The sequence below is a fragment of the Dermacentor albipictus genome, chromosome 9 (assembly GCF_038994185.2).
Source record: "Dermacentor albipictus isolate Rhodes 1998 colony chromosome 9, USDA_Dalb.pri_finalv2, whole genome shotgun sequence".
In the NCBI taxonomy this organism is placed as follows: domain Eukaryota; kingdom Metazoa; phylum Arthropoda; class Arachnida; order Ixodida; family Ixodidae; genus Dermacentor; species Dermacentor albipictus.
Window position 1 is genome coordinate 102,652,802 of NC_091829.1, and position 20,726 is coordinate 102,673,527.

At 48.5% G+C, this 20,726-nt stretch overlaps 1 protein-coding gene across 6 annotated transcripts in view; it reads left to right on the forward strand.

The window, feature by feature from the left end:
• Positions 1 to 20,726, forward strand: part of LOC139049594 (phospholipid-transporting ATPase ABCA3-like) — a 259,493-nt gene that overhangs the window by 225,426 nt on the left and 13,341 nt on the right. The window lies entirely within an intron of this gene.

Here is a 20,726-nt window from a genome sequence, read left to right on the forward strand (position 1 = left end):
ATGCAAAAGATCACCACATTTATGCAAAGAATGCTGTGCTAGCTGCTACAACTTCTGAATCAGCTGTCGTTTCAGCTGAGCCAGAAATAGTAGACCACAAATTGTGAACTGAGAAAGGAATACCTGCACAATATGAGCTAATAATGGCAACGAACAAAATTGGACAGACCCAAGATGTTTTTCCAGACTGCTATTGCATTATACAATGGCTAAGATACCCTAAACCTCCTTTACACGCTTAGGCACAAAATGTACATGCAAAGCATTGCAATGGTTTTGTGTAACGCCTCCTTTCCCTACATTTTTACTGACAGTACTCACTCTCACTGAGCCACTACCGGCGTTCAGTTTTCCCATGTAGACATGCTGGGAATACTGCACTTCTGTGAATGTGCACATCCTTAATATGGTTTAGTAGTGACAACCACTGGGGAACAATCTGCTCGCTGTGGGAATGGCTGGTTGCGACTGCCCAATACAAATGATATTGAACTGACTTCACCCATGGCTGCAGTTGTTTGCAGTCATGTCGCTTTGAAATTTCAGCCATTTTTAGAGACACCTGATATGCATAATGCAAAGTCCGACATTCAGTGTCCATATTTTATAACAATACATATAGCAAGCGCCAATATTTTCAACCGAGCATATAAATGTGTTGCTTCACGATACATTTTGCGAAATTCCAGACATCAAACTCATGCCCGATTTCTGTTTTTTCTCGTCGCATATAGGCCTTGATCTGAGCATGCTGGTCAGTCACAAAATCTTCACAGAGATACTATGGTTTTCTAGGAACTGAAGGCTGCGCTTAAGACCCCCCAGTTCCATGTGGCAGCTGCCGCCTACCTCATTTGACTGTAATTAGATGAGACAATAGTGTAACCTGCTGAGAAAACATGTTGCTAACAAAATAAACTCAAGCAGCAGGAACCACTGCAGCAGCATAACATTCAGCGGTATGTAGGCCCTGTGAAGTCTTTACAAAACACTAGAGAAAAGTTCAAACAAACATGGACAAGCTCTACGTTGAGCACTTTGTTGTTTGCAACATCCGTCAAAGAGTATGTGCCAAATTTGGCACTGAAGCCAGACGAGTCAGCCGGCTAATCCCCTGCAAGCTCCACTTCTTGGGCACGGGCATTTTTGAATAGCTGCTCTTGTTGTTCCCTCCAAACCTTCAGGAAGTATATTTCAAAGTAGTGAAAAAATGCACTGCAAATAATAAAATACGCATCATTTTTCAACACGCTTCCCTACTTTGTCAACTGCCGGCCAAAGGTGAATACGGTTCATGTTTAAGAAGGTCCTGTCGGTAACAACTTCAACACCTATAGAAGCCAGCATCCTCAAAGTTGCAGCAGGGTTATTGCCCGAAAGCAAAAGGGCAGCAGAAAACTCCAGGTTTAGCACTGGCTGCTGGTTTACAGCGTCTTGGTTCCTCCAGCGTAGCTGGTGTCCTAGTGGGCACTGAGCACACACCTCTGTAAGTGTCCCTTCACAGCGAAGACTGTATGTGCAAGGAGCAAGTCACGCATGACAGACTTGAAACAATGCTGTCAGGTGCCTTTTTTCAACTAAAATTACTCCCTCTTCCGAAGACTCAGCACAGTGGTCGGGCCTGCTAAAAATATGAGATTTTCCCCGAATGGAAAATATTTAGATGATTTGAAAACTTGTAGGAGAGTTGTATGTAATTTACGCAACTAGTCATGAACCACAGGCTGCAGAAAGTTAGTAAGGATAGCATAACATACTCGTGGCAAGGGTCATTGTTAGGGCTGTAATCGTCGTCGAAATCAGAAGCAGGTTCACTGTCACTTAGGCTGTCACTCTCATAACATGGCTCTGCCACATTCATCACCTGAGTAGCAACGTCTACCATGAAGTTGCCAACCTGGACACCTTAAAAGAAAAAAAAAAACAATTCTTAAAACGTTTATGGTATTACTTCATAGCCCATTATTATCCCAGCATTATTCTCATAAGGTGCACAGAATTTCCAGGAACCCAAGCATTTCAAATTAATTTGCAACTGAGGCTATTACTGCAAAAATGTGCTGCACTTTCTTATTCATAAAATTCTCTTCCTGAAAACATGAATTATTTCAATGTGCAGAAAGAGGAAGACTAATGTCAGATTTTCTTACCGACTGAAACACCCCGAGGCTTTGTCTGCGTCCCACGTGAAATGAAGTTGCACTTTTGTTATGTCTGCTTGTGACGGCCGTGCAAGTTGTTACTGCTTGTATCAGAACTTGAAGGCTCGTGCATGAACTTTAGGGGCAATTATGTTCAACACCAGTTGCCTGTGCCACAATTGCTGCTTCAAACTCTTCAACATTATCTGCCTGTGCCACTCTGGCTGCTTCAAAAGCTTCGATGTGTGATGTAGTGGAACAGGTTCTTCAGGGGCTTGGTTCTCAAGGAGCTCTGCTAGTACCTGAAAGAATGCAAGGCATGGATGTCATGAAGTTAAGCATATCAGCATACATGACAGCAGTTAGATTACTTACAATAATTAAAATACTTTTTCAGTAATTTATCTGATGGATTAGTTGTCGAGTGATTCAGTAATGTGAATTATTTCGTCTGTAATTTAATTAATGACTAAAGTAAATCATTTTTTTGCGGTAAATATGCACCGGTAAGCTGTGTACAGCGCCAGAAGGTTGGTAGTGTGGTAAGGTGTCGTGGAGATACATGGAGGGGGGAGGGCATGAAATGTTGGCAAATGTATGTTACCTTGAAGAAAGCTTGGCGTCCCTTTATACTTTGCTTTTTGCTTCTTGTATGCATGAAAACGTTTTCGAAGCAATCGTAAAGTAATACCATTACCTTTTTTAATCGGTAATTGGTGATGTAATTCAAATCAATGACCTTAATAAGACAGTAATGAGTAATGCAATATAATTACTTTCAAAAAATAATTTTGCGGTGTGTCATGCATAGCTAGTTCTCTAGGTACAAGGGCAAGAAAACGTTTTGTCCGGCAGCGGTGCCTCTCTTGGGATAGACCATGTCGAACGCTGACAAGTTTAATACCTCTCATCGTTACTTCATTATTTGAGCCCGTTCGTCTTGCCACGGGCGCGGCTGCGCCGACGCTCCTTTTTGCGGCATTTCGCTGCTGGTAGCAAGCTGTGAGTGCGAAATCTACGGGACGGAGTTTTTACACACCGAGTTCAACTACTCTAACGCGAGCATGAAAATATTACCATAACACCTCATGTCGTGCGATTTGAACACGAATGCTGAACAGCTAAAAATGCGGGCACCATGTGGTAGGACGAATACCAAATATCACTGAATGCGTAAGTGTACCCCCGGCCAGTTGTTTCACCGTATCAAAACAGCACCGAACAAGCGGCTGTAGTGAAATGTTCCGTGACAAAGCGGAGTGGCAAAACCTAACGAAAACGGCAAACACTTTGCACGCATGTGCATATTTCTGGCTGTATTTCCACCTCGCTTTGTCATAGCCTTCTGTAAGGCCGTTTGTTCGATACTCAGGTGATCACCTGTTAAAACATTGCCCGTGTGCACATTAACACCCTTACCTCACGCTTTCTCCTCTTGGCGAAGGCCGCTCTTGGACGTGACGAGGTGTTTCTTTTGTGCGAGAACATGGACGGAACAACGCCGGGCTTCAGTCACGCCGATTAAACTGGAACACCGATTGCACGCATCGTTGTCAAGCTCCGATGATAATCACTGTCGCGCAAATGGTCCTAGCACAGCACAGTTCATTTCGTCGGCACGAAATGATCTCTCCTCACCGCACGGACCCCACTGAGCTGCAAGCTCCTTGTCCTTCGGGAACATGTGAAGCACCACATCGTCTCGCCCGCCTGTGTTCGCGCAGCCGAATGCTGCACAGAACGAGGGAATGTTGGGCGCCCTTGGCTCTAGGCACTCACGTAGCACAGAAAGGAAGAACAGTTTACGAAAATCGCCAAATAAAACAAATGTGAGCGGCGGCAGATCTCTCGTAGCGTCGTTTAGTAAAGCGCAGGACGGAAAGAAACATGCCAGCACGCCGGCCCGTGTTGGGATCCCACCGATGGCACCGGCTGTTGGAATCTCAGCGCTGCCACCAGCTGTTGGAACCTCAGTGCTGACACCCGTTATTGCAACTGAGTCGCAAGCCCCAAGGGTAGCGTTGGCCTGGCGGCCTGGGGCACACTGGAAACATCCGAAGGTTCCGGCAAAGCATGAGTCGAATGCTAACAGAACAACTTGTTTATTCTAGCATCGCAAAAGAGCGGCCGGTCAGGTCGACCGAAGTGGAGAGACGGGAGAGCACGCTTCTCGACTGAAGAATTCGGAGCCTCTCTCCTGGCGTCCGGGGGCAGCTGCTCTTATACTCTCGGAGTTGAGGGCAAGAGGGAAGGTCACGGGACTACACCACGTGACAGCGAGGCACGGACGGACTGAGAGACATGTAGAGACGAGTGTAGTGACGCATCAGCCGGGCCGGCGCCGGTCAGACCTCCTCGCGTCACACTGGGGGAGCTCCTCTCCCCGGCTGCCGCGCTTTGACAAGCGTGGGCACACACACACACACGCACACACAAAGACACGTGGCACTGAACATGCCGGGACGCGCTCGGCGGGGATGCGTCGCGGCCGCTCCGAACGGGCCAAAATGTCCGCCGCTTTGAACGAAGCCTCGGCGTCCGTTGCATCAGCGCCGGCCATATCGCGCGTCGTAGGCGAAACGTAACAGACCGCCCCGCCGGGGGAAGGAGATCCCGATGGTCAGGGGACTGCAGCCGCTGTCCGGAGGGATGTCGCTCGATGATGCTCATAACCGAAGTCGGTCGTCCCTCGGCGTTTCTTGAGCGCAGCGCACCGAGAAGGCCTCGTTCTCACGTTCAGGTTCACACAGGACACTGCAAAGTGACTTCGGGAGAGTTGTCATTTTTTTCTCGTTCCCAGCAAGCGTTAGAACTGCGCCGAAACTCAGCCGCTCAGTCAGCAAGCACGGCACAACCCTCACTAAGCCATGCCAGGCTCTTTCCCCTTTTATACTACTGCCTAGTTCCTTACAGTAGTCTAGCAGCACTCAGAACGCGTCGACAAATTGGAAAATTGCACTATAAAGCACATCATCACTTTGAAACACTACACAAAAGCAATATGTTAAGAATCCTGCCTCAGGAAGAAAAACATCAATAACAAACAATTTTGAGGCTGATTCCCACGTTAGGGGCTTCGACTTAAGCCATCGGCGTTACCGTTGAGACTCCCCATTTTGTAACGCACCTCAAAGGAATGTTGTCGCAAAGCGAGGCTCCAGCGCAGGAGGCGGCCATTTGTGAAAGAGATGGTCTGCAGTCATTGGAGAGGGCAGTGATCCGTTTCGAAGCATGCGAAGCGGAGATCGCAGCGAGCGACCGTACACGAGCTCAGCTGGCGAACACCCCGTAGCGGCATGCGGCGCGGTCCGTAATGCAAACATCACCCCAGGCAGACACAGCTCCCAGTCAGTTTGATGTTCAAAACACAATGCTCTCAACACGCGCTTCATGACGGAGTGGAGCTTCTCAACGGAATTCGACTGGGGGTGGTGCTCTGAGCTGTGTAACAGCTTTACCCCGCACCTTTCGAGAAAGGCTGTCGTCAAAGCGCTAGTAAACACTGTGCCCTGATCTGATTGAATTTCCGCAGGAAAACCAACTCGCCCAAATATGGACAGTAGTGCATTGACTATCTCAACTGAGCTGAGTTCTTTAAGCGGCACTGCTTCAGGGAACTTTGTCGCTGGGCAGATCACAGTCAAAATGTGTCTGTACCATGTGGCTGTTTCCGGCAGAGGTCCCACTGTATCAATAACGAGCCGTCTAAAAGGCTCCGTAATGATAGGTACCAACTTCAACGGCGCCCTCGATTTGTCCCCTGGTTTGCCCACCCGCTGACAGGTGTCACATGTCTTCACAAAGTGGTCTGCGTCCCGAAAACACCCTGGCCAATAGTACTCTTGCAAGAGACGGTCCTTAGTTTTCTTAACTCCTAGGTGTCCGGACCACGAACCCCCATGCGACAAGCGGAACAGATTCTGACGATAGCACTGAGGCACGATCAGCTGATCGAACTCCACTCCCCTGCGGTCTAGATACTTCCGGTACAGGACCCCACCTCTTTCCACAAAGCGAGCATTTTTTTTGGCGATACCTTCCTTGACAATGCAGCGTATGTTTTCTAGGCTGCCATCCTTCTTTTGCTCGGCTATCAAAGCCGCACGGCTGACTTTTAGCAACCTATTAAGTCCGTCTGACGTAGGCGCGATGAGCAAGTCTGCAGATAGCTCTTCTAACTTTCCCGCATCGGGAATTTCCTCTCCAGTATCTGGTGCCTTTAATGCTACAGGCTCAATTTTATTCAGTTCGGGCGTGCTCTGAATATCAGCTTGCTGCGCCTCTGACCCTTTCTCATCGTTTGACAACGTCGGCCCCGCAACTACCGCCTTTGCAGCGAGCTCCCGAACCTTCGATCTGGTTAAGGCCTGAACGCTAGCCTCACCAAACAAAAGCCCCTTCTCGCGCAGGAGGTGATCGGACCTGTTCGAAAATAAGTACGGGTACTGGGGGGGCAGCATATATGACACTGCCGCCTCCGTCTCAAGTGCTCCGAAAGGTCCTTCAATAAACACTTTTGCTACGGGCAGACACACGCTGTGAGCTTCCACGCCTTGCTTGATCCATGCGCACTCGCCCGTGAACATATCGGGTTCTACGTAAGAGGGGTGAACTACATCCATCGTAGCTGCGGAATCGCGAAGCACTCGGCACTCTTTCCCGTTCACGAGGAGGTCTCGCATGTAAGGCTCGAGAAGCTTCATGTTCTCGTCAGTGCTGCATAACGACAAAAACACGACTTTTGTTTTTGTTTCATGGCAATTCATGGAAATTGAAAACCGTTTCAGTTTCCCTTTAAACACAAAAGACAAAAAAAAAACACTTCAGGAATTTCCCTCATGCCTAGTGCTTGACGCATTAGGTGCGTCACAGCAACAATTTACTTATGAAATATGAGCACGCGCTTTCTTATTTCTGATTATTAGGAAAGGTTTTATGGGACATGGCAATCTACGAAATTCCGTGGGCGTACTCATCGTGCTGTGGCGCTGTGACACGCTTCCATGATGTCAAGTATGTCCTGTCTTGTGATTCATCACGTTGTTACGCTGAATGAAAGAAAGCGATTTGTCTGCGAGGCCTACCAAGGCATATGAGGTACGCGTTCGTCAGTGAAGTCTGCAGCGCTTACAAAAATAACAACTGAAAGCTGGTTCAGCAAGAAAAAATTTATTTTTGTTGTTTCCCATATGAGTCGTCCTCTTAACCGACGAGATTAGTTTTCATGAGACCCTTGACTTTATAGCTTCGAACATGTCCCTCTAACAGTAATCCAAGAAAGACAGAAGTTTGCAGGAAATGTACGCAATTCAGATGATCAAGAGTATTTGAAGGACTTTATACTCCGTTTCATGCATAACAGTAGACGCTACGAATGCTAGACATACTTCTGTCACTGTTCGAATTCGCAGCCAAAAAGTGGTGCGTCATACGTTAAAGATATTAAGCACGCACCATGTAATCCGCAATAAAATTAGGTCACCTGCTTCTACATCAGAAAACATGAACGATTTATGACATTATTAGTCGCTAGAGATCTGTAACTATTTACTATTGTACACGCTGAGTAATATGTTACGTCGATGCGCAGCCACAGGACATCGCTTGCGCTGCGATCAAAATATAGTACGTAGCCTCTATACTCTATCTCAGTAGTTCCTTAGAGCAGTGTGGAAGCTAACCGAATTCTCAACCAAAAGGAAAGCTGAATGCCCCTCCAGATGTGCCCATCCGCGCCACGACGTCTGCTCAATGTCTGCTTGTCATCCTGTCCGTACATGTTACTCCATGTTAGGTGGGCTGACAGAAAAATGTGTTGACGCCATAGCCATAAACTTCGTTTACATGGATGCGACAGCAGTGCTTCGCTTTAGCTGTACACTTTCCCTGCAGTTACCTTGCAGCCTCCCTAGCAAGTAGTAAGGGCGAACGCCATCATAAACGTCCACCTGGGGCGCAGCGTCTGCTCGGCGTCTACTTGGAGTTAGCTCGCTACCCTCATTCATGTACCATGCTAGAGTGGGGTAGTGGATTAATGATGCAGCGAACAATTAGGCCTTTATAGCGTTCTACATCGTCAACGTATCAGTGGTGTTAATAGTGTCGCGCTATCTGCTAACTAAAAATCAAACCAGTTTTAGGCTCGGCGCCTTCTCTCATTTCATTTAATTTTATTTCCTTAAGGACCCCATAGTAGGGGTAATACATAAGGAGTGGGGATACAACAGATACAAACAAATGTTATAATGCATTCAATTCTGGAAATAAAAAAAGTTGTTACATGTTGAGCAAATTCAGAAGAGCAGGCGATGGCAGCGATTTGAAGAGGAAGGCCAGTCCAGTCTTTATATGTTCGGTAGGAAAATGAGGCTGAAAATGTATTTGTGCGCGAATGTGGTTGCCCTACCTGCTGGGGATGACCAATGTGTCATGACCGGCGCGTTGGGGAACAATGTATGGTGGTCGATTAAGCGTCGCATAGTAGAACCTGTGGAAGAGGAAAAGGGTGGCAATGCGGCGACGAAGGGATAGAAGCGATAAGGAACATTCTTTTTTAAAGATGATATGCTGAAGTTGTAAGCGTATGTGGAGTGAATATACCTGGTGGCGCGATTTTGAACTGCCTCGAGAGCACTGGCGAGATATGCTTGATGAGGATCCGAGATGGCAGGTGCGTATTCGAGTTTCGTTGTTACCAATGATCTATAGACTAACAGTTTTACATGCAATGGAGTGAGGCGAAGATGACGTATCAGAAAGCCCAACATTTTGCGAGCTGATGAAATTTCTAGGATTCTAGAATTTCTAGGATTGAACTGATTCCACGGTCATGTCCCCAATCTGAAAGGAGACGCGAAGAGGGTGATGACGACGAGTAAATGAGACAAGTTTGCATTTATTAGAGTTGAGTGTCATCAGCTAAACATCACAGCATTCTTGTACCCGGTGAAGGTAGGATTGAAGAGTGGTTTGCACAGTGATGGTATTGACTGCACGGTAAATAACGCAGTCATCGGCGAACATACGGATACAGCAGGACACATGCAAGGTAGGTAGGTAATGTAAATTAGTAAAAGAAGGGGGCCAAGGACGGACCCCTGTGGTACACCTCATGTAACGAAGGCAATGTTTGAATTCTGGGTATTAAATGAGACATACTGTGAGCGGTTAGTTAAAAATTGCTCAAGCCATTTTAGGATATCAGGATGCAAATGCAAACTAAAAAGTTTTAGTAATAGGCGCTTATGAGCTATTTTGTCAAATGCTTTCGAGTAATAAAAAATATGGCATCTGTTTGTATGTTACGGTCAAGATTAGCATGCACGTCATGAAGAAATAGTGCAAGCTGGGTCTCGCAAGAACGACCCCTGCGGAACCCGTGCTGTGAAGGATGAAAGAGGTTGTTAGCGTCTAGACAGTTCATAATATGTGAGTAGATTACATGCGGGATGATCTTGCAGGGAGCACATGTCAGTCCCATCAGCGTGAAAACGAAAAGCCGATCTCAATATTTACGGCAAGACATACATAACTCTTTGACCTCAGCTTAAATGACACTGAGCAAAAGCGAGGAATTATTTTGCCACTTTTTTCTTGCTGACAGGGCGTAGAGCACGTAACAATCGCGAATTCAGATCGAGGCGGGTAGTCGGTGCTGTAAGGGCACTGCCATGTTGCTATAGTTGATCGCGGTTAGGGTGGCTATTACGCTTACCGGTGGTTACTTCCACAGCAATTCTCGGTATACGACAAGTATGCACAAAGGCGATGCCTTGCCACGTATTGCTGTACCGTATCATGCAGCGAGCCAAAATGATACCTTTTAGTGCAGCCAATAATAAGCCAGCTATGCCCGGAACTATACACCGCTGCAAAAGGATGCGACAGATTATGCCCGCATTATAGCCGCTGTTTTGTTATGATGGCAATGTGGCGCCAAGGTACCTAATATGTAGTAGGAGATAGGAAAGGACTAACTGTAAGGATACATTAAGAATTGGCAGACATAGGAAGCAGTTGCCTGATAGACGACAGAGGAATTGCGTACAGGTCACTAGCAACGCCCGAGTCATGTAGTAGAATTAAAGAAAAGCAGATTCTTAAGCTGCCGACCAAGTTAATACGAATGAATCTATCCAATCAATCATTTACTTAACGAGCACAGGAACAACGCTAAGATCCGAGTGCTGCCACACGGATATATTAAAAGAGAGACACTTAGAAAGTGATGTGCAAGACATAATGCACAGAAAACGCAAGCTTGGTGGACAAAACAATCTTTGGCAGAGAAATATTTAGGGACTTCTTCTCACCATTGTGAGGAGGCGTCTGTAAGAGGAAGTTAATCCTAAAGCATCATTATCCACACTTCTATAGAACCCAGGAAATGAACTCTGAAATAGCTAATAATAGGGGCCACATAACGTAAAACTATTCCATGTATTTTGTTGCAATCTACTGACAGCAAAGTTACGTAACCGCCGAGGCAAGCGTCTGCCGGTGACCTGTAGCATTGTTTCAGCAATCCAATGATACGCTCTCCTTCTTTATAGGAGGTCACCTTTGTTTGATTTCAAAGCGAACAGCATTGCCTTTTTTGACGTGATTTTAAAGGAATGTATTTTGCTGACAACAGGCACGCAGCACGCTGAAGTGGAAAGGGTTTCGGTTGGGCCGAGCTAGCTCAATGAAGATAGACAACCTTAATGAGGAGGATGGTGCCGACGTCTGTGATTGGCCCGCTTCTCACTGCTTGGATTGTAGTGGCTGGTAGAAAATCGTGACGGCCTGCATCGGAAGGCTAAAAATTACAGTGACGTCTTATCTCGTGAACGCGGGTTACGCGCAAGCGTTTGCGTTCCATAGCGCACACGAAGCAAGTGGACCTCGGTGCGCCTAGGCGCCTAGAATATCTGTGTCCATATCCAGAAGGACAATGACCGTGCTTGACGAAGATATATATTTATTCTGGACGCGTTCATTGATTTCTGAATTAAATTTGAGTGCACGACTGTCAAAGAAGCAGACGACAATGAACCACAGCCTCAACTTCAGCAAGCATGGCGATTAGCTAGTTGTAACTGGTGTAGCCCCGCCCTAGGCAGTGATTTAGTGCATTGTTAATTTTCCGGGTCACACGCCCCCCAAGGACTTCCAACAGCTGCGCACATTCTTCAATGAAGCGCCATGGGATTCGGCTAGAGCTGGCCTATTCCTGGACTTTCTCTTCGAACAGCATGCACAGCTGCTCGGTGCTGCAACGGAATGCTTTCGCGCTGTTAGAGTGCACGATGGCAGCAATTATACGTCGTGTTGCAAATCCCCTGAAGGCTACAAAACATGCTTGCGCTGTAAAATATGTGGCCCATTGCAGGTGTACTGCCCTTGTCCCAGCACACGAAAAGGCAACGATGTAAACTTAAGCAGTCGACAGTCTTTGAGCACGGCAGTAGAGTGGCACACAGAACTAAATTTCCACTACGTAAAACCTTTCTTTCTTCCCTGATTCTTTCCTCTGACGCCCTTTGAAGATGCAGATGCGGTTCTGAAGATCCAGGAGAGTGAGTTGAACTCCACCATGTCATAGTCGTAGGTGTGCTGCATCAACCAAGAGTTCGGTGAGTCACTGATCCCCGGAAGCAAGATTGGATGCTTCAACTCCTCCGGGTAGCTAACCTGCTGAAGCCGGCCTCCTACACGAAGTAATCTGTCATGGTCTATAAACGGTTGTAATGTCGGCACGTTGCGAGTATCCGAAAATTTCTATCATTACTGCAGGGCCGGGACTTCGTTCGCGAATGCGTAGTACTGGGGAAGGATCAATACATAGATATCCGCCTGATGCAAATACAGTGCCTTCAGTGGCTTTTTGGTGGAAGCGTTCCGAAGAAACTTCATGATCCATTCCGCTATTCGGAGTAAACGGGGGATATATTCAAAGCTTGCTGACTCAAGCACTGGCTCGTGTAGGAATGGAGGAGGTGCCATTACTGCCGCGGGGCCGTGATCCTCCTCACTCATTGGATCCTCACTTTATCGGTTTCGCTTGAAACGGCATCCGCTAAAGGAGCCGAACGTATTTTCGCAGGCTGTCACAACAACGAAGAACTGGTTCACCACAGTGTCGCGTATCGCGTCAGTGTCCACAGTGTCGCGTCAGCGTATCTACTGGATTGTCGTGGCCTGCGCAGCGCCTTCAAGGATACCCCGACGTTGGGCGTTGTATTTCAAGAATACGGTTTCTCGAAAGTCTCCCATTGATTAGCGTCGGCTGCAATCCAATGTTGGACTATTGATGAGTCCCTCCAAAAAATCCTAACATCTCAATGTTTCTAGAATTCCTCGATATAGCTCCACAGCATGAAAGCTAGCAAGTACACAAGAGGCTCTACGTATGACAACGAGGTACTTTTCAGCAGTGGGACCCTGCAATTGCTTCTTCATCATGATCATCATCACCACCACCACCACCACCACCACCACCATCATCATCATCATCATCATCATCGTCATCATCATCATCATCATTCTGGTTACGCCCACTGCAGGGCAAAGCCATCTCCCATACTTCTCCACGTACCCTGGTGATGTGCTAAATGGGGCCCTGTTGCCCCTGCAAATTTCTTAATCCCATCTGCCCACCTAACTTTCTGTCACCCCCTGCTGCGCTTCACTTCCCTTGGAATCCAGTCCGCGACCCTTAATGACCATCGGTTATCTTCCCCCCTCATTACATGTGCTGCCCACGCCCATTTCCTTTCGTTGATTTCAACTAAGATGTCATTAACTCGCGTTTGTTTCCTCACCCAATCTGCACTTGCTTATGAGCAGCTGAACTTAAATCTTTCCTTCTTTGATCTGTTAATGCATGTAGCTGACTGCACCGTTTGTCAGTGGGCTTGCATCGTAGAACAGGTGAAGTTAAAACGATGAAATTAGTCGCGGCCCCAAACAACCGATCCCGACCGACATCCGTAGCTGGATCTACATAGACCCTATCCCTAGAAATATGCACCCTGAATATAACAGGGCCCGGCGCCAAGCTCGGGCTGGAGCTATCATAAAAGCCCTTGCCAACGTACCTGGCGTCACATTTGTTGATGCAGCCCGATACTCCCATGGCACACGATTTGTGGCCGTTGCCACACGCGATGGAGCCCTACACCATGCCTGCAGCGTCACTACCCCCACTGCAGAGACGGCTGAAGAAGTGGCCATCGCCCTGGCCACTTTAGATCCCACCTGTCACACCATAGTGTGTGACTCTCGCTCAGCCGTTACTAACTTCAGCAAAGGGCGTATTTCTCCCCAAGCTCTTCGCATCCTCTGCCAGGCACCACACTCTAAAGACAGCATAATCTCCCTAACATGGATCCCGGCCCATGCGAGCCCTGTCCACCCACACCTCCCCAATCTCAACGAGGTCACCCACTCCATTGCGCGAGGCCTAGTCAACCGCGCCGGAGTCACTGGAGATGAGTTGGACACCAGGGACAGTCTGACAACTTATAACGATCTCATTAAGGCCTTTTGCCTGAGTCGCCGAATCTTCCCCCCGCCTCACCCAAAGTTCAGCCGGGCGCAGGCTACCACCCTGCGCCTACTACAAACAAACACGTACCCTTCACCCGCCCGCCTCCACCTTATACTGCCGGACGTCTACACTACCCCCAACTGCCGGTGCTGTGGAATTCACCCGGCTACGCTTCCGCATATGCTATGGGAGTGCCCAGCACAGCATGCACAAACTAACACCACGACTCTCTCGTCGAGGTTGCATGAGGCTCTGCGGAGCTCCGCCCTCGACGACCAAACCTGGGCGACCCAGCACGCCCGCGAGGCGGCGGCGAGGCAAGCCCTCGACGTCCCTTCGTGGGAGGCGTAGGCCCGGCCATCATAAAGTGCTGGTTCTACAATAAAAGTTTATTCCTCCTCCTAGTCGCGGAGGGGAAAGAATGACGCAACGCGGAATGCGCCTCGAGGTGGGCGTAGCCAGTACGGATGTGCAGCTTTCCCTCTGTTTGTACTCGTCTTGTCCAGCAATCTAGTCAATGGTCGTTCCTAGTTATGCTCCTCAGCAGTAAGCATTTGTGTTCATCCAACTGTGCTGAGAAATCATAACCGGTGGCTGGAGTGTTCACAGTGCAGACTTCATGTACTGATAACGAGCCTACCGCGAAGTCGTGGGAGTTGAAACGACTATGTAATTTGGGCCTGACGCTTCGACAGCTGTAATGGCGGGAAAAATTAGAAGCCCCAAACGTCTGCGCAAAGAGGTCTTCTGTCTCGAGGGAATCAAGGCCGAGCCTTTTGGACAGGTCACCTGAAATGAACGTTCTTTGGCAACTGGTGTCAAGCAGTAACCGAAGTAAGAAGGAATTGTGCGTTCCGGGCGCTCACGCTGTGGCCATTTGCATCAGCAAAGGTGAAGGCGTACAACCGCTAACTTTTAGTTGTGTCCTGCTCGACAAGTTTATTACTGCTCGCGGCAGGTAGGCTCTTGCTGTCTTCTTTCCATATGGAAATGTTCTCGTTTCATATGAAAATATCTACTGTTTCCATATGACAACTGATGTTTCGTGCAGTACTTCCACATGAGCCACGCTGCACTGTAGCCCTTTCATGCAACGTGCCCTCCAAAGCCGCGTTTAAAATGACAATTCTTGCGTGTTCGCCAGCGTGTAATTTCGACGGGTGACAGGTGACTTGGCAGTCTCGTAGGCCTGGTCCCCGTGATGGCACAGTACATAGCAGGGAGGGCCATTCGATGCAGATCTTGCAGCCAGCGCTAATGCTTATCGTAGCTGCGGTGTTAGACACGGTTTGCATCGCACGTTTCTCGCGAGGTTGCTCTCTGTTAGGGACCTTGAACGGGAGGCTTGGCTTTCTGCTCTCGACTTGCACCTTCAGGGACTTCATGACCTTTCGCACGTCTTGTAGTAGCGACCTTGCAGTAGTGCGGTAGTCGGCTTGAGTCTCCTGCTCCGTTGACGACATAGATTGGTGATATCTTCGGGGAGTCAGCGCATAAGTACACGATGAATATGACCGCGTATTCTGATGCTGCAACCCTGTGGTTGTCGAGGCAGATATTGCGAAAGGGCACCTCTGCGCAGAGTTCCCGCAGCTACGACAAATGAGAAGAGGGACCCACGGGAAAGACTCCACATTTGCTGATGACGTGGTGCGAAAAGCTCGTCTTAAGCGAAATGGAACTTTTTCGCCTTAAAAGTGAGCCCTGATAACTTGATGGCTCTAGTACTATTCCAGGCCGCCTAAGGTGATCATCTTCCGGCGAAGATGACGACGCCATTCAAGTAAACAAGACAGGGTTGCCACTTCAAGCCTGCTTATACCATGTCCATCGTGCACCAGAACGTTGCAGGCGCTAAGCACAGTTCGAAGGACATGACCTTGAACTCTTACAGGTGTTCTGGCGTGGTGAAGGTCTTTTTTCAAGCCTTCTCGTCGGCTTCTATTTTCAATAGCACGGTCTTGACATCCATCGACGAGAATTATTTAGCATTGAAGAAACGATTTAATGCGTCATCGATCCGTGGGAGGGCGTATACGTCCTTCTTCGTGATCTTGTTCAGTCGACGATAATCGACGCAGAAACCTAGGGTTCCGTCCTTTTCCTTCAATATTACAGGAGGTGCCCACGGGCTTTTCGACGGCTGTGTGATGTCGTCCTGCAGTATTTTGTCGACTTGCTTTTTAGCTTCGCCTCACATGTCTAAACTCGATAAGGGCTCTGGCGGAGTGGTCGAGCGCTCTCTTGATGACGTCGAAAAGCAGTCTTTGTGTCGTTTGAGAAGACTGCTGAGCTGCTGCTGCTTACTAGTGGAGCTACTTGGATTTATGTCGAAGTATGGCTCGGCAACTAAATGTGTCGGGGTAGATGCTGCAGTATCCTAAAGGACAAATGTGTTGCTGGCTCTCACAATTTCCTCGACGTATGCGGTTGTCGTGCCTTTGTTGGCATGCTTGAAATTTTGGCTGAAGCTTGCCAGCCCCACTTTCCCCTTACCCTGTGCGCTCGAGCGGTTCCTGTTGCTACGCAAATTGTGCGGTTGAGCAGCAGACGTAGGTCACTCTCGATGACGACTTCTACGTCTGCGAGTGTTACGGTGCCGACGGAAATGACAATGCTGGAGCGAGGCGGGATGTTGACTTGATCTTCGAGCGCATTGCAGGCATGGTCACTACGAGCAGTATTCGGCGGTATCGCTTGATCTTCGGATAGCAATATTGACTTCGACTTGAAGTCAGTGAACGCGCCGTGTTGGTTCAGGAAGTTCATGCCGAGAATAACGTCTCGTGTACACTTTTCGAGGATACCGAAGGTAGCAGGGTAGGTCCGGACAAGAGTGCTAATTCTCGCAGTGCAGATTCCTGTCGGCGTTATTAGGTGTCCTCCAGTGGTCCGTATATGCCGGCTTCCACGCTGTCTTCACTTTCTTCAACTGGGCGGTGAAGGGCCCACTCATGACGGACTACTCGGCTCCTGTGTCTGCTAACGCAGTGACTGTGTCGCTGTCGAGCAACGCGTCGTGGTCAGTGGCTCGTTGTTTGATTTTGAAGTTAGATCTTGGCGTCGGATCCCGGCTGCGTCGTGTTGACGTATGGCTGGTACGTCGCATTGTCACGTCGGTGCATTCTTTGCTTCTAGTCTTCGTCGGGATCGCGGCGTGTCGTTGTTATGTCGTCGAAATAGTCTCTTCGGCGTCACCGTCGGCGGTGGAGGATCTTCGTCATTTCGACGAAAAGAATCCGCCCTTCCATCGGTTGCTGCTTGCTTTTCGGGATATGGGCTGACGGAGCCGCCCCGGGCTGTGTATGGTCGTCGCTGCTGCGACAGATGATGGCGGTGAGGTGGTCGGCGAGATCACCTGGTCATTCGCTCTGCTGTGCGCACTATTTAGTGGCGGCAAAGGCTCGCAGACTGAAGTCGCGGTGTGGGCGTCAGCGTTACACTTGCCCGGCTTCCCCGCAGTGATAGCGTAGCGGGCGGTGGTCGGTGGCGCGACAAATGTCCACCTTTCTCGGGTAGCTGCAATTGGCGATGGGTAGGTGTGCTGGCGGCGGCGGTTGTTGGCGACAGAATTATGGTGTTGCGGTACCCCGGCATGAACGCTGAAGGGGACCTTGATGAAGGGTGATGGCTGCGTAGGACATCGCTTCCGTCTGGGATTGCAGCGATGCTGGAACCACTGAAGCTCCTTAACTATGCCAGCGATTGAGGCCACCTGGGACTGCGACCTTAGGCACAAGTTCTGCAGCTCTTCCTGTACGACCGCTCTGATCGTCTCGCGCCGGTCATCGGCGTCTTGCCCTTGAGCTTCTGCGCAGTTTGTTGTTAGCGCAGGCTGGTTATATTGCCTGGTGCATACTTCAAACGTTTCCTCGATCATTGTGGTCTCCGAAAGAAACTCGGCGACAGTGGGTTACGCATCAATTAGGCGAATAGTTGTTCTTTCACACCCCGCCTCAAGAACCTTACTTTCTTTTCTTCAGACGTGTCGAGGTGGGGGTGGCGGAAGGGGTGAGTGATTTCCTGCAGAAGGATCGCGATGTTCTTGTTTGGCAGTTGCACGCAGGTTTAAGTAGAGCTTTGGCTCGCTCTTTGCGCAGGACGCTCCTGAAGGTATGCAGGGTACCGTTGCAGAGCAGGTTCCGCGTCGTCGGAGTTGGCTCGCGGTAATAAAGCCATAGCGTCTTAAAAGGTGAAGTACACATGCCAAAGTTTGTCATCGGCGTTCCAATTGTTGACAGCAACTCTTTCGTATGTTTCCAGCCAGTTATCGGGGTGGCCCACGGAAGGTCAGTGGCTTCCTGGGCTGTTGCAGCACGATTAGGGACACTGGGGCTGTCACAGGTGTTGTAGACTTGGCTACAATAATCATGGTTGTTTCAGGTAGGTTGGGTTAGGGCAGGTGTGGTGACGGCAGGCGACTCGGGCAGGCGACGTGGTTTGCATATGGACGCCTTTCCGAAAGCATGGTCATTCGAAAAAGCTATTACGTCGGTACTATTTTCCGTAAATAGTTTTGCGGCGACTCAGCGAGATTAACTGTGACGTTATTGCAGAAGGCACATGTAGAGGTTCCCGTCATCAGCCCTAACCTGAAGTCCTTTACGTCGCCAGAGTGAAACCTTACTTCCCACCTTGGTACCCACCCCTCGAGAGACATTACGACATTACGTTCGGCAGGTCACTCTGCAACTATGTTTTACAGCAATTCTGCATGAGGTCCTTACTCTGGGGTACATGTGACCTGTTATGCTCGTTTCAGATGTTCAGCCACAACTGTCTTCATCACTTTTCTACGTTTCTTTTAGCGTCTCAACGATACTACCTTGGGGTAGGAAGCAATGCCACATTCCATATGTGAGCCTGTGTGCTTGGAAAGCGGGCGATAGGTGAAAACAACAGCAGGACAGTTCTGTGTAGCTGTTAGACAGGCGTTAATTCCGACCAGTCTAGGTGTACTTCACCCTCGACAATATCGAGACCTCCGTGCTAAGCTTGATCAAGGTCCTTCAATACTGTCTATTGAAGCACCCTGATTTGACGTTTCAGATACGAGCGGTGGCGCCCCGCAACCTTTGCAACACAAGCCATTTTATTGCCGAAATCGAAAAAAGGAAACACTGCCATTATCACTAGCTGCTAGTGACGCATGACAAGACTCACGGCCTCTTGGCGGGACCTCCGTGAGAAGCCGAGCTCATACGTACACTCCCTGATAATATCGCTTCAAAAGGCACGTCCGCCCCAATGTGTGATGGGAGAGCATGAGTGGGAGCGCATAACATAGAAGAAAAAACCACCTTCGAGAAGGGAAACTGTGGTCACCACAGTGGTACGATAATAAGCAGCGGAAGCGCATGTAATTTACGAAGGAAAAGCAAATGTGACGCTACACAAAGAGGAAGCGGACGTAACTTTTTTTACAAAGAAAAATCTAATCTGGGTGCGTTTTAGGGGTAGAGTGCGCTGGTACGTGCGGTGCTCGCCCTGCTGGCTTTTCGGCATGCCGCGGTGCCTTGGCCATCGCATAGCTGGCGCGTTTTAATAACCAGGAGACCAAAGAGCCTCTACTGATGGCCATATAGACTGATGGCCATTTGCGCCGGTGGTCTTCGCGTGCCTTCCAGTGCCCAATTTGAGGAAGACCACAAAGCCTAATTTTTAACACCCTGTATATGGAATGGTTTGTGACTGCATGACATGCAAATGTACACTGTATTTTCTAGGGTGCTGAAGCAGCATGTTAAATAAATATTGCTACTATCCACAAAACTGATGACGGCCTAAATGGAATGCATATCAACAGGCGAAGTAATATTAAGGTCGCACATGAGAAGATTTCTGCGCTTATTTGTACGCTAGAACAGATAACACTGCTGGCTCCACAAGCAAATGCTTGCGTGACATGAAGCTTCTAGAACGGCTGTTGTCTTTTTCTGCAGGAACGTGATGCACCGCTTCACTACTGGAAAAATAAATGCCCTAAGATAAACCAAACTGAACAGCGAAAACACTTGGGACCAATGAGCACAAAATATGGGTGAATTATCGTGTGTGCAACTGTTTAATACATTAAATGCAGTGCTTTCACTTTGATTTACCAAAAGGTTATTCTGTTTCCTTTACGAAATAAGGTACCGGCGGACTCGAAAGAAAAATATATATTTTGATAACGCAACGAAGTCGCCTATAGCCACGGCTACAGTAAGATGAAAAATGCTAAGCGCTTTCCTATATCGCTCTTTGTTTCGTTAGCGTGTGCGTATAGCGACGGCCCAGCAGCTAAAGGTTTGTTTTGGATACAGCAGTGGAGGTTCCTGACTGCCCATATGTAATGCAGGAGCTAGTTCGTTAGCTTGTGTGCGCCTGTAAGTAAACGAAACGACTATTACATAAAGATTCAAGCCGTGATGATAAGTGGCTCACTGGTTATTGCCGTGGTCAGTCGCAGCGGAATCCGGCTTCAGTTTCGATGCGGTCGCGTTCCGCATGGCTCACGATCGAAATCTAAGTTTCGGGCTTATATCCTTCGCAACAAGTCATGTTTCCCAAAGTTAAATAACGCGGGGTATCAAAGCGCAATAAAGTAGTTTTAGCACAAAATAACCATCCAGTTTAAGTGCACGAGCCAATGAATCAGCTGGTAGAAATTTTAAATCTAGGCCAGAGGTCACGTGATTTGTCGATGATGCTGAACGCTATTTTGCTTTTATAATGGCAAACAACAGCAACAACAACAGCGAAGTTGCTAATAAAGAGTACAATGTATAATTAGGAATGACAATTTTGTACTCTTTGTCATGTAACAAAAACTCTTCGATAAATGTGGGAGAAAATCTGTAGGCTAAAACTGAGCGCACTACGGCGCCTATAGCGGGAAATGTTGGGCTCATGCAGGCAGACTTGAAATGGCTGTACTACATGCTTGTTTTATTAGCAATGCCGCGCGGTCGACATTTCTTACCCTCTATGGTGATTCGCTGAAATTGAGAATGTGCTACCCCTGGCATACTCCAGCGCTTGCGCGTAGCTGTTTCTGCGCGCGTTCACTC